The sequence below is a fragment of the Thalassophryne amazonica genome, chromosome 5 (assembly GCF_902500255.1).
Source record: "Thalassophryne amazonica chromosome 5, fThaAma1.1, whole genome shotgun sequence".
NCBI lineage: Eukaryota > Metazoa > Chordata > Actinopteri > Batrachoidiformes > Batrachoididae > Thalassophryne > Thalassophryne amazonica.
The window spans coordinates 61,468,407-61,482,841 of record NC_047107.1 but is presented as its reverse complement, the minus strand read 5'-3'; positions in this window follow the sequence as shown (position 1 = coordinate 61,482,841).

Genomic DNA, 14,435 nt, shown 5'->3' with positions numbered 1-14,435 from the left:
CATTTTCTCATAATTTCATATTTAGTTAGCTTTACATTTACATTTATAATCACTTCCTGAGCATTGTAGTTCTGTGTTCTCAGTTGGAGGAGGTTAAGTTTTTGCCTCTGTTTGCCTGTTTGTGAACAGCCTGGAGCCCACAATTTTTCATATCATTATGAAATTTTTCCTGAAGATTCATATCCTGATTCATATCATGGTCAGTCAGGAAATACCTTGGAAATTTGGAAAAGTCCCAATCTTTAACATTGAACAAATTTTCAAAAATTCATAATTCTATCAAAAAATATCAAATTTACTTCGTATAGCAGAATGTTAAGCAGAATGGTATCCTTTTACTGACTGACAAAATCTGATCTGGATTACAGATTTTGTGGTCATTTAAATTTAACACTGAAAACCCCATTTATTGTATATTTTACATTATATCTTAATTTTTAATTTATTTTCATTTATATAGCGCCAAATCTCAACAGAGTTGCCTCAAGGTGCTTCACACAAGTAAGGTCCAACCTTACTAATCCCCAGAACAACAGTGGTAAGGAAAAACTCCCTCTGAGGAAGAAACCTCAAGCAGACCTAACTCAAAGGGGTGACCTGCTGCTTGGGCCATGCTACAGACAAAAACTGCAAAACAATTCACAAAACGAATATACAGGAAATGCTGTTGGTGCACAGGACAGGAGGGTTACCAGCACAAATATCACATCCATCTCTGGATGGAGCTGCACCTTAAACAGAGAGAAAAACAGAATTGGGCATCAGAAAGACAAGAAATACAGTATAATTTGTCAGCATTAAACAACAAGAAAAACAGGAAATAGTAAAGTGATCGCCGGCCACCAGCCCTGAGCTTCACCAAAAGACCCAGAATTTAGGTAAAGTCGAGGCCGTGGCACGCTTCATTTCCTAATAAAATGAATTAAGAGTAAAAAGTGTAGAACTATACTATGCCAGTATGCTAGCCATACGAAAGGGAAAATAAGTGCGTCTTAAGTCTGGACTTGCAAGTCTCCACAGAATCTGACTGTTTTATTGACGCAGGAAGATCATTCCACAGAACAGGGGCACAATACGAGAAATCTCTGTGACCTATGATCTTAATAAAACATGGACCAATCACTCTCATATTTGAAAGCTGGATTGCGGACTGGCACTCACTATCGCCTGACAAAGTTTGATCCGGATCTGATCTGACTGTGGATTTTTGTGGACATTTGAATTTAATATTGAAAAGCCCATTTGACATACATTTTGTATTATATCTCAGTCAAAAGTGCCTCAATCACTCTTATTTGTGACACTGAGGTGCAAACTGGCACTCTCAATGAATAGATTAAGTTTGATCTGCATCTGATCCATACTGCGGATACATTGAAAATCCCTTTTGCTCTATACTTTATATTACATTTTAGTTTATGAAAAGCCACTTCTAACAGGACTTTGACCTTAATTTTTTTCCAAGGTAAAAATTTGTGGCATTGGAAACTAGTGTTGTTGGAGGTTTGTACTCTATGAGCGAGGGGTTTTGTTTTTCTTTTCCTTCACATAAATTATCCTTCCTCTCCCACATACACACACCTTACATATCCTCTCTCCTTCTTGACCGATACACTTGCAGCCATTCATTATTCAATTTATCTCAGTTTCAGCTGTCTGGCATATTTTCTTTTCTTTTTTTCTTTCTTTTTTAATTTCAGTAATATATTTTTAAAAGGGAGAACAACTCACCATATCAGGAAGAGGCATGTGGGAGATGGGCTAATGTCGGTGGTATGATCCTGAGCATATTTATTTGAAGAAAAACAGCTGGTGTGATGGTCAGTCACTGTATATATACACACATACCAACAGACAGAATTTAATCACAGTCCAGATTTCCATGCATAAAAACGAATCACTTATAGAAGTTTTAAACATTTTATTGAATATGACTGGTCTAGAAAGTTAAATGAATTAAGCAACATCAGGCTGCATACATCAACACCTTCCCTTGTCCTCTTCTGTCATTCCTGTTCTAATTAATCAATAATGAATACAACTCCTATTGGCAGAAATGCCAATTTGTGAATGCAACTAAAACACAAACCTATCCATGCTGCAGACATTGTGTATATGAACAGTCTATGCCTCTTTCAGTCTCTGCCAGTACTCAGTGAAGAATATGTTCCAGAAATGACTGGATACTCAGTTTTGGGGAAAATAGCTTTTTTTCCAGGGACATAATTTCATGTGTTTGATATTGATTTTGTTTTTTTGCATATGTGGAATCACCAACTCAAGATTATGCTGATGGTGTTTGATGCTAGTTAACAGCCAACTAACCATCAGCTTCAATTATATATAAAGGCTGAGTGGATCCTTGTCATTTGATTGGTGCTTTGTATGTCACATGACATGGATTAGTCGCCCCATTTCTGTTGTGTTTCATTTACTGTGCAAATTTGGTTTAATCCATTTTGTACCATTGCACACTGCGACCACCGTGCATGCACACCGCCCATGCACACACTAGTGGGGATGGCCTTTAGCTAAACATGGCGGAGTTTGTTTGACGGATGACGACTGGGAGGAGATAATTGGCGGTGCTAATTCTTCTGACACACACACACAAAAAAAACAAATCTACTACGCTGTAAGCCTTCTGGAGACATGAAGAGCTGTTGGGATGAAAAGCTGAACAAATTTCTGACAATTTTTCACTGCAGTGAAACTTCTGTACATGACGTCAGTGCACAGCATCACAAACTACATCATCAGAATTGTTTTTGAACTGACTGCTTTTTCAAGTTGACTGAGAACAATTTCAGACTCCTTTTTAAAGTTCGTGTTGGCCTGGTGACATCAATGCACTAGTGATGCACACCAAAATGTAAGTCCCTTTTGAGTTGTTTATGAATTATTAAAATATCAAATGATGAGGATTGAATTTTGCCGTTAAATAAAACAAATAATGAATGTCTTTTCATTCATTCAATGGAACAAACTAATATTTGTATCATTAAACTCATTTAAATTTAATTTAACCAGGTTAGTCCCATTGAGGTCTCTTTTGCAAGGGAGACCTGGGCAATTGTAAAGTTTCCAATTCACCTAACCTGCATGTCTTTAAATGTGGGAGGAAACCGGAGCACCTGGAGGAAACCCACACAAACATGGGGAGAACATGCAAACTCCACACAGAAAGGCCCCAGGTGGGAATCAAACCTTCTTGCTGTGAGGCAACAGTGCTAACCACTAACCCGCCATGTTCATAAACATTCATTATATCTATACCATTACCCCGAACAAAACGGGAGCAGTCGAATGCACAAGAACAACCATATATGCTAACCACAGGTAGCATTTTGTTTAATACAGACTATCAATATTCAAACACACTATCTCGATGTAATAATGTATGGAAAAGTTAATGGGTTCAACAGACTGTGCATATATCTATATCCTGGACAAAGTCTGCATAATGTCTATAGACACTGCAAACAGCCAATCTGAAGCCTGTATCTGGGCATCCCCATGTTGGCAGCACTGACTTTTTGTACATCACCCTGTATAGTGGGGCATGGGTGGCTCTGCTGTCTGACAAAAGAAGCCTGAACATGCCCCTGTCTTGGAGTCTGAGCCAGCTAAGCTAACAGGCTAACCTTGTTTCAGGTGTTTATTAAATCATATTTTTCAGAACTGTGCAGTTATTCGCATACACAGTCACCAGTGTTGCCCCCCTGTGCAGACATAGCATTGTGAGTAAAAAAAGTGGGTCAAGGAAGGATTGAATGGAGGAATGAGTGTGCTAACCCATATAAATTGAGTTAAGTTTTTGTAAATTATGGATGTGTGTTGGAAGGTGTGGAAATGTAAGAAGTTTTTACATGTGAAAAGGTGGGTCAATGATCTATTGAAATGATGAATGAGGTTGTTTGTTATTTAATTAAATTTTAGAATTACGAATTATGTAAATTGTAGAAAGGTCCAACCAGGGACAAGAGTTGTGAATTAGTTGAAGCTATAAACCTGGCGTGCCCAACCAGTACTGGTCGATCACCAGCTGAGTTCCAATCAATTGCATGACACTGGTGCTGTAACAGACAGTGCTGCTCTAACTGATTGATGCATTAGGTGGCAGCACTGCACCAATAAGGATGTTGGCTACCATTAAAGACGATAAAAGAAGAAGAAGGCTCTTCTTCTTCTTCTTCTTCTTCTTCTTCTTCTTCTATGGTGCAGAATGCAGAGGAGAAAAAAAAATTAAAATGAGAAGTTTTGAAGCAACATAACAGCTTAAAGAGCCAAAATATGTTACACTATGGACAAAAGATATGTAAACAGTTCAAAAGTTGATATTTTTGTTAATTTATTTTTCATGTATTTGTTGTGTTTGTGAACGCAAATAGTGAGCCGTTAGCTCAGTTAAACTGGAACTATTTTGTGATTTACTGCTTTTGTTAAAGATGATGACTGGTTGAGATTTGATTAGATTTTTTTTTGTGTGTTCATTTTGTGTGATGTTTACAAAAGTGACACAGGTGAGCCGCATCTGTAACAGTTTATAAATATAAAACAGAGATAAACTGTGACTATTAATACCGTGATTTCTTGCTTTTGATAAAGATGACAGTGTTTGTGGTTTTATTTATTTTTTCCTTATTCCATGTGCAGCTGGTGGACTGCTGCACGTTAGGTGGCTCAACAGAGGTAAATTTCTGGAACGGTTTAATGAATTGTTGCCCAAAAATAAAAATAAAAACTCCTGAAACATTCAAATCATGCTGAATATGTACAGCTTTTGGATTTAGACTTTCGTATTTCTTGCCTCCTCTCAGTGCCAGAAGTCCCACTAAGGTAGGGAACAACTTTTCCAACTTTAATTAGGCATTGTGTAATTTGAGTTGTTTGTTGTTGTGTTGTTACAGGCCAGTCCTAAGTGTACTTGTGCTTATCCTTTGCACATTTACTTAAGTAATGCATTATTATTGTAAAACTTTATCTTTGTGCAAGGAAATTGTATTATTATATTGGTGCACAATAAATTGCGGCTACGCTATGGCGTTCGATATGGCTTGGTAGATCTTGATAGACTGTCAACTATAAAAATAGGTCTTGGTTCAAAAGAGGTTGCGCACCCTTGCGATAAACTCTGTGCATTACATCAGTCGCAGATATTGCTCGATCTATGTTGACTATTTTTTGACAATAGTTTTATTGACAATTGTCCCTGTCAAATAAATAAAATCCTGAGTGTTAAATTAACACTGACAGTGAACATATGGTCCAATTCTGAGCAGAGTAGGACCATGTGTACACTAGCAGTGTTAATTTAACACTATCAGTGTTAGTTTTATACAGGTGAATTTGCTGTGTAACATTTTGCTTTGGTAAGTAAGTCCCTTCGGCTGCTCCCTTGTTTGCACTCGGGGTCGCCACAGCAAATCCAAGGTGGATCTGCATGTTGAATTTGCATAGGTTTTACACCGGATGCCCTTCCTGACGCAACTCCACATTACATGGAGAAATGTGGCAGGAACTTTGCATTAAATCAACCTATCAGGATACTGCTAGCTGCTAAAAGTACTGCCGCCATTAGCATGCATCATTAAATAACATGCAAATTTCACTGAGTGAGAATATTGCAGCAGGAATATCTTAGATGATGAACACCACAAGGGCTGTGATTTGTCACTTTACATTTTTATTCCTGATCAATTCATTCCTTCCTCTCCGATCATATTTTAAAAGTTTTTTGCAGTGCGCTTGACGATTACATTTCTATCATGAATCAAATATGTTTGGCAGAAAAGTCTGAAAAGTGACCAGCTTTACAACAAGGAGTCAGAAAAAGAGGCTCAAACGACCCTCAATTCATGGAGGAATATTGTACATATCATATCGTTGGTTTGGAGGTTGATGATTGTATAAAGAAGTGGAGCCTGCTGAGGGACAAATTAATCCAGAAAAGGCCACTGTTCCTATCGAAAACTGCATAAAGATGTGAGATGTGAGAACTTTAAAAGGGTCACGCACATGTCGATGTTATTGCATGGCCACGGAGTTACAGAGCTGCAGAAGCATAAATCAGGGTTTAGGATTTTAAGGTACCATTCCGCAGGTAACTTAGAATAAACAGATTTTGTCAGTTTTATACATAGAATGGCTTTTGTCCATTTTATACATATATCAGCTTTCGTTTACAACCCCTGGCAATAATTATGGAATCACTGGCCTCGGAGGATGTTCATTCAGTTGTTTAATTTTGTAGAAAAAAAGCAGATCACAGACATGACACAAAACTAAAGTCATTTCAAATGGCAACTTTCTGGCTTTAAGAAACACTATAAGAAATCAGGAAAAATAATTGTGGCAGTCAGTAACGGTTACTTTTTTAGACCAAGCAGAGGGAAAAAAAATATGGAATCACTCAATTCTGAGGAATAAATTATGGAATCACCCTGTAAATGTTCATCCCCAAAACTAACACCTGCATCAAATCCGATCTGCTCGTTAGTCTACATCTAAAAAGGAGTGATCACACCTTGGAGAGCTGTTGCACCAAGTGGATTGGCATGAATCATGGCTCCAACACGAGATATGTTAATTGAAACAAAGGAGAGGATTATCAAACTCTTAAAAGAGGGTGAATCATCACGCAATGCTGCAAAAGATGTTGGTTGTTCAGTCAGCTGTGTCTAAACTCTGGACCAAATACAAACAACATGGGAAGGTTGTTAAAGGCAAACATACTGGTAGACCAAGGAAGACATCAAAGCATCAAGACAGAAAACTTAAAGCAATATGTCTCAAAAATCGAAAATGCACAACAAAACAAATGAGGAAGGAATGAGAGGAAACTGGAGTCAACGTCTGTGACCGAACTGTAAGAAACCGCCTAAAGGAAATGGGATTTACATACAGAAAAACTAAACAAAAGCCATCATTAACACCAAAACAGAAAAAAACAAGGTTACAATGGGCTAAGGAAAAGCAATCGTGGACTGGGGATGACGGGATGAAAGTCATATTCAGTGATGAATCTCGAATCTGCATTGGGCAAGGTGATGATGCTGGAACTTTTGTTTGGTGCCGTTCCAATGAGATTTCTAAAGATGACTGCCTGAAGAGAACATGTAAATTTCCACAGTCATTGATGATATGGGGCTGCATGTCAGGTAAAGGCACTGGGGAGATGGCTGTCATTACATAATCAATAAATGCACAAGTTTACGTTGATATTTTGGACACTTTTCTTATCCCATCAATTGAAAGGATGTTTGGGGATGATGAAATCATTTTTCAAGATGATATTGCATCTTGCCATAGAGCAAAAACTGTGAAAACATTCCTTGCAAAAAGACACATAGGGTCAATGTCATGGCCTGCAAATAGTCCGGATCTTAATCCATTTGAAAATCTTTGGTGGAAGTTGAAGAAAATGGTCCATGACAAGGCTCCAACCTGCAAAGCTGATCTGTCAACAGCAATCAGAGAAAGTTGGAGCCAGATTGATGAAGAGTACTGTTTGTCACTCATTAAGTCCATGCCTCAGAGACTGCAAGCTGTTATAAAAGCCAGAGGTGGTGCAACAAAATACTAGTAATGTGTTGGAGCGTTCTTTTGTTTTTCATGATTCCATAATTTTTTCCTCAGAATTGAGTGATTCCATATTTTTTTCCCTCTGCTTGGTCTAAAAAAGTAACCGTTACTGACTGCCACAATTTTTTTTCCTGATTTCTTATAGTGTTTCTTAAAGCCAGAAAGTTGCCATTTGAAATGACTTTAGTTTTGTGTCATGTCTGTGATCTGCTTTTTTTCTACAAAATTAAACAACTGAATGAACATCCTCCGAGGTCGGTGATTCCATAATTTTTGCCAGGGGTTGTATAACCGACAAAATTCGCTGGTCCACTTGAATTCAGAGAGAGTAGAGCCACTTAGGTGCCTGGTCTTGAGAACTAGGAATGGTAGGTTGAAAAGCTTTTTTATCCCATGGGAACTGTCCCTACTCACCTGAGCGGCTCAAGAATATGGACAGCATGTATATAAGTGACATTTAAATGACAATTTATAGGCGATATTGAGATACGATAATGTGGCCATATTGTACAGCCCTACTGTCAACTAGCTGAAAACTTTGAATATTAATTTATATTTACATTAAAAAAAATGCTTAAACTGGCAGGGGGTTAAGAGGGCTGTAATTGTGGGGTCAGAGCTGAAAAGCAAAATAAGGAAAATGCTTAAAAAGGCGGGGGGCTAAAAGATTTTAGTCATGCTCATGCTCCTAAGAACCATTTTACTGAAAAAAGTCTGAAGGACCTAAAGGACATGGTTAGATGGCGAGGAGCTTTTCCAGGCATGTGAGAGGCAAATAAAGAAAAATGCTTAAAAAGGTGAAAGGTTTTTGCCATGCTAATGCTCCCCTGAAGCATTTACTCAAAATAAAGTCTGAAGGACCTAAATGACATGGTGAGATGCTGACGATTCATGTCTCGTTCATGTTCACGACATATACATATTAGATGCATTACCTTAAAATCTGATTTCACTGGGGCAGGAAGCCAGTGAAGAGATGCCAAAATGGGTGTAATCTGGTTAAACTTTCTGCTTTGTGTCAAAAGTCTGGCAGCAGCATTTTGAACCAATTGGAGTCCTCTAATGCTGGACTGTGGTAAACCAGAAAATAGAACACTGCAGTAGTCTAATCTACAATGAACAAGTGCATTTGTCCTGAAAATGAAAAAGACAGAAGTGCTATATCAACCTTAAACCCACCAGAGGAGCATTGGGGATACACAACTGACCATTCTGGTTGAAAGGGAAGCACTGAAGACCACAGAAGCATTGATTTACCTGGGAAGCACAGTGACCATGACCAGCTCTGCAGACCTTGAAATGGATTGTTGAAACCAAACCATTTAGCCACACGCATAAATAGCTGTAGTCAGGGCATGACATAAACGCCTCCACAAAAATTAAAGTTTACAATGCTGCAGTGCTATCAAGTGTGCTATACGCCACAGAATCAATCATCCTGGATCGAAAACATGTCAAGATGCTCACTAAGACCCAACTCTGTCACCGACAGAGTGCCTGAAGTGGAAATCCTAAAACGAGCAGACAGAGGCAGTCATCACTGCAGCACAGCTAAGACAGGCTGGGCATGTGAGTAGAATGTCAGACACTAGGCTGCCCATGCTAGTGCTGTCTGGTGAACTCAGCCAAGGCAAGCACACAGTTAGTGGACAGAAATGCTCCAAATGGAAACAGCTGTCAGAGTCAAGAATAAGAGTTTAGGAGAGCACTCACTCACTCATCTTCAACCACTTACTTGAATTAAGGGTCACGGGAGGCTGGAGCCTATCCCAGCAGTCATAGCGCATGGGGCGGGGTACACCCTGGACAGGACACTAGCCTGTTACAAGGCTACATATAGACAAACAAACACATTCACACCCACGGACAATTTAATGTTTCCAGTCCACCTAACCAAAGCCCCCGGAGGGAACCCACGCAAACACGGTGAAAACATGCAAACTCCATACAGAAAGGCCACAGGTGGGAATCGACCCCGTGACCTTCTTGCTGTGAGACAACAGTGCTAACCACTAAGTCACTGTGCTGCCCTGTTTGGGAGATCAAGTGTCTGGGATTCCAGAAAGACTACCAAAGAAGACGTTCAATCCCTGAACATAACAGCTTTGTTTCTGAAGCCTCTGGATGTCACTGCTGATCTAACTCGGGCTTAATGACCCACAGATGTGCCTGTCATGGATAACAAACTACAACTTTTAGTCATCAATCATTCTGATGGACCACCGACGATAATAATGTTAATGTGCATTATGAATACCACATAATAGCTGTATTAGATTTTTGTAGCTATTTTGACAAGCCACCGCAACACATCTGATGGTAACAATCTGCTTCCTCTCATACAGTACATAAAATAATTTTTCTAAAGCTGACAGTACTGCAAATATTTTGAAACTGAGCACTTCCAAATTAATATTTAATTCCTTGCTGATACTGAGGGGTTTTTGTTTGTTTCTTGTTGGGGTTTTTTTGGGGGGGGCGGGGGGGATCGAACCTTAACTTACAGAGCCTCACTGTAAGCAAAACGTCAATACTCAGCCATTCTTAAGGTTGAACATCTCCTGAGCTTAAGAATATGGTCATGATGGAGACGAATCTATTGGTTTGGGATACGAAAAAGCGGTGCTTTTTGCGACAGGAGCACGGAGTGCGGGGTGACGCAAAGGGGATGGGGGGGCAGTTATGGTTAGGGTCAGGGGAAAGGGTAGGGTTAGAAATAATAAAATAAATAAACCGCATCACAAATATATGACTCATTTTGTAACAGAAGCATGAAAAAATACCATGAGACTGGGCTGCTGAATGGATTCTTTTTCAGAAGAGGGCAACTAGGATAAAATGTGGAATTACAACAGTGCCCAGTTGATTAGGTGGGGAATCATTTTACTTTACAGTCTTATGAACAATTTTTTCAAAAGGGGTATAAGAAGAATAAACTTAAAAAGGAGCCATGGAAGACCAGCAGCACTTCTAAGTCCAGTGCTCTGAGCCGAGTCAGCGTCTGCATCCAACTGCTGTGCCACATCCCTGTCTGGGCACCAGCATTCTCTTTGCTGCAACTGTGCCCTGGGGAAGGAGCGCATTCATCCTGGCCAGTACCAGTATATACAGTCCTAATAGCCGCCACCCCTTTGAAGACAGAGTATTACGCAGCCCACAAAGGATACTCACCAAATCAGGCTGAGCATTAGCTGGTGCAGTGTCATGCTCAGACAGCCACTCACGTCTGGGCTGCTTCTCACGGCTCTGTCCTGGTTACCACACTGGCCCGGGTCGGCTGGCTCGCGCCTTTTGTGCCAGTCCATCTCTTTCTGTGCCGCTTCAGCAGTCCCTTTCTCTAGTAGCGCTCTGGCAGACAGCTGCTCCAATGTGCACAGCAACTGTGTGGGAAGATGCATGCACATCTATATGCACTGTGTTCTGCTGTGTGTGTGTTACTGTGCACACATAGCAGAGACAGCGACTGCATTGTGCCGGCAGAATGCAGCAAAATTATTCACCAGTTTGCTTAAATACCGTGAATTGAAGATTAAGTACATTTCTGAAATAGATCATTTTATGTTTCTTTTGTTTCTTTCATTTTCATTTACCAGCACATGGACAGATGTAAGCTGCAGGATTTGTGCGTAATGAAGAACAAGGTGCATACCTGCAAGTGAATGTACTGCTGATCGTCCAACATCAGAAGAAAACAGAAGGGGTAATTTTAAGTAATTCTCCTTTATAGTGAGTGGTAGGTACATGGAACAACCTGCCAGAGGATGTAGTAACAGTGCAGAGTGTAATCTGTTTTAAAAATAGATGAGACAAATATTGCAGAAATGATAACAATAAATATAACATAGACATCAATAGACAAATCAGTCAAATATACTGCTGCCGGAGTATTGAGTTGTCTTCCATGTACATGTAGATCTCAATAAAGAGGTGACTTGCACCTGCATCCAGTAACGTAACTTAAGTGGCTGATATAATAAAATATCATTTCGGGCTTATGGCCATGAACGTGCAATGTGCTTATTTACACACTGCTGTCAATGTCCCATTATCACCGCTATCAGTTTCACATTTACATTTAAGTAAGTCACTTGCAAATCTGTCTCCACCACGATGCTCAAAGTTTGGAATACCCACGCAATGTAGCACTTAGTACCTCCAGAAATCAGGCCCAAGTGACATGATATACATTCACGTGTGGTGTGTGGGTGTTCCATTCTTTGTTTCTGTTTTGTGGTTAGAGGTACCGACTTTTCTGTGAGAAACTGTGCTAGTTTCTGCAGAGAGAATCCCATATGCTGCCCCCCCCCCCAGGCATCTGCTCTTCCACATTTGCATGTGTCACGCACTGTGTTCATGGTTGTGTCTTCCAAATTTGTTGTAGTCCTCTCTGTCTTTGATTTATTGTCACACGATTCATGTTTGTATGTTGATGTGGTTGATTTTCCTGATGTCATGGTGCACATGTGTCACATAATCACAGTACACACCAGGGCTTTGATTTTGCTTTGAACTTTCCCTCCACATCTTTAAGTTTACTCTCTCTCATCCTCACCACACTCTGTTTTTTACTAGTGTCACATCTGTGTTTCCGCATTTCCATGTCTTCATTATCTACTAGAAGTCATTGAGTTCTCCCCATGCACCATCACTTCCTGCTTAATTCCTTTATGCTCTTGTGAATCCCGCTGTTCTCGCTGCTCACTGGCAAGCAATGAAGCCTGTGTTCTCTGCCAGATCATTGTGGTTCCATCCAACCTTCTAGCACTCTTTCTTGTGCTTCTAGTGAATCTTCTAATGTGTATGTTCAGTGTTTCAGTTTACTCATGTTTTTGACTTCATCTGTGACCTCTGAGCTTGCTTATGACATTTCTGAGGCATCAGATGTTGCCAAGCAAGTTAAAAATTTTACTGTTTTGTGGAGTGATCTTGTTTTGCTTTTACATCATTTTTGTTACTTTAAAGGATCACATTCTTGTGCTGTGATGGCTTGGACTGCAGTGGTGGGCAGAGTTCTGCTAATTATCGAAGCTAACTTTTTTGTTAGCAGATTAGCATTTCAGATAATTTCAAAAACCATCAGCAGGCCAATTAGCTTCCAATAAATTTAGTTCCGATAACTTTTACACCACTAATGTTTTTTTAGTAACAGAGAAAAACATTTATAAACCCTGTTGGCTCCTGTCTGCTATGTATTTTGCAGCAGTGAGGCAGCTAAATGCTGAGCTCAGCTCTACCCCAGCAGAAGGGACCTGTCCGCCAGACTGCTATAGAGGGGCGCAAAACAAAAACCAAAGTCATTACTCTTTACAGCATACCAGCTGTGAGGCCGAAGTCTTCAAAAGGAAAGCAGGTTTGACTTATGGTTTTGATTTATAAACCAAATTAATCCACATAGTTTAATGGCATTAATGTCAACTCTGTCATTTGTACAAAGTGAAAATCTAACACATCTTTTAATTTTAAAATAATGCACTAATTCAGAAGTTTTGATCATTAACACAGATGCCAAACTGCATTATGGGTAAACTGAGCTGAGCCTGCGATTACTAGTGATGTTAAGCTCGAGTCAGGCTGCTCGACATAGCATCGAGCTTTGTGAACCAGAAGTGTCGGTGAGCAGCGTTTCGAGCCTCGTTACGTCAAACCACGTGTCGAGCTTTGCAGGAAAGTCAAATAATCTGGGAGTGTCAATACGACCCACCAAGTATTTAAATGAGATCTGAGTCGCGGCACAAACTGTGGGTTTGTGAGAGGAGGAGACTGCTAGCGATAGTGTTATTGCCAATTACTATGTGACAGGGACAGCATTAGTTTATATTTAGGTCTAGTTTAGAGTTCATTTAGTATAGTTAGCTACATACACATAGGACCTAACATAGACAGACACACACAACAGGCATCCATTCATATACAACATTTATCCACACAGTACATCAACACAGGTTATAGGTTAGACCAGGGGTGGGCAATTAATTTTTACAAGGGGCCACATGAGGGACCTGAATTGTGTCAAGGGGCCATACCAATGGTATCTTTAGCTTAATTCTGCCCAACTGTCTTCCATTGTAAAATGCACTTAGTTACATAATGTGTATCATTCAGTTCATGAATATCTGAAGTTTTTAATAATGAGGAGAACTGTTGTACGCTAAAAATTTCACATTTAATTACTAATTTGCAGCTGCAGTATACAGGTGGAGTGAAAAACAGAAGACACGTGGTCTGAAACATCTTACAGGTGTGAACCACACGAAATCCAGTCAAGTCACATATATAAACACACAATGACACGTTCGCTCTTTTAGCTTCACAATAAAAGCATCTGACTAGTTTAACCAGGCATTTTCAGAATAAAATAAATTTCTGGCAACTGAATTTTTACCATTACTGCAATTCTTCCAACATGGCAACTTTTCACTTTATAACTGTAAATATTGTAAATAAAACAATTCTACTCAACTTTTTTCATTGGAAAATGCACTTAATTGCATATTTTGAATAGCTGGTACTGGTAACTGGGAGAATAAAACTATTCTGTAACTATTTATAATTAGGCTATGTGAAATTGTAGTGTAGAGGTCAAATACAGGCATACAATAATACATCAAACAATATCTTGCAATGTTTTCAACCTCATTTCACCTCTTCAGTGAGAATAATCCAGTCGGTTCTGGGCTTCAACAAGGGCATTAAAATCTGGCTGAATGTCAGAAGTGGCTATGCGCAGAACAGCTGAGAGGTGGTCATCAGTGACAGAGGATCTGTGTTTAGATTTGTTGAACTTCATCACTGAGAATGTCTGTTCACACACGAATGTAGAGCCAAAGAGGGCTAGGATACTCTGAGCATGT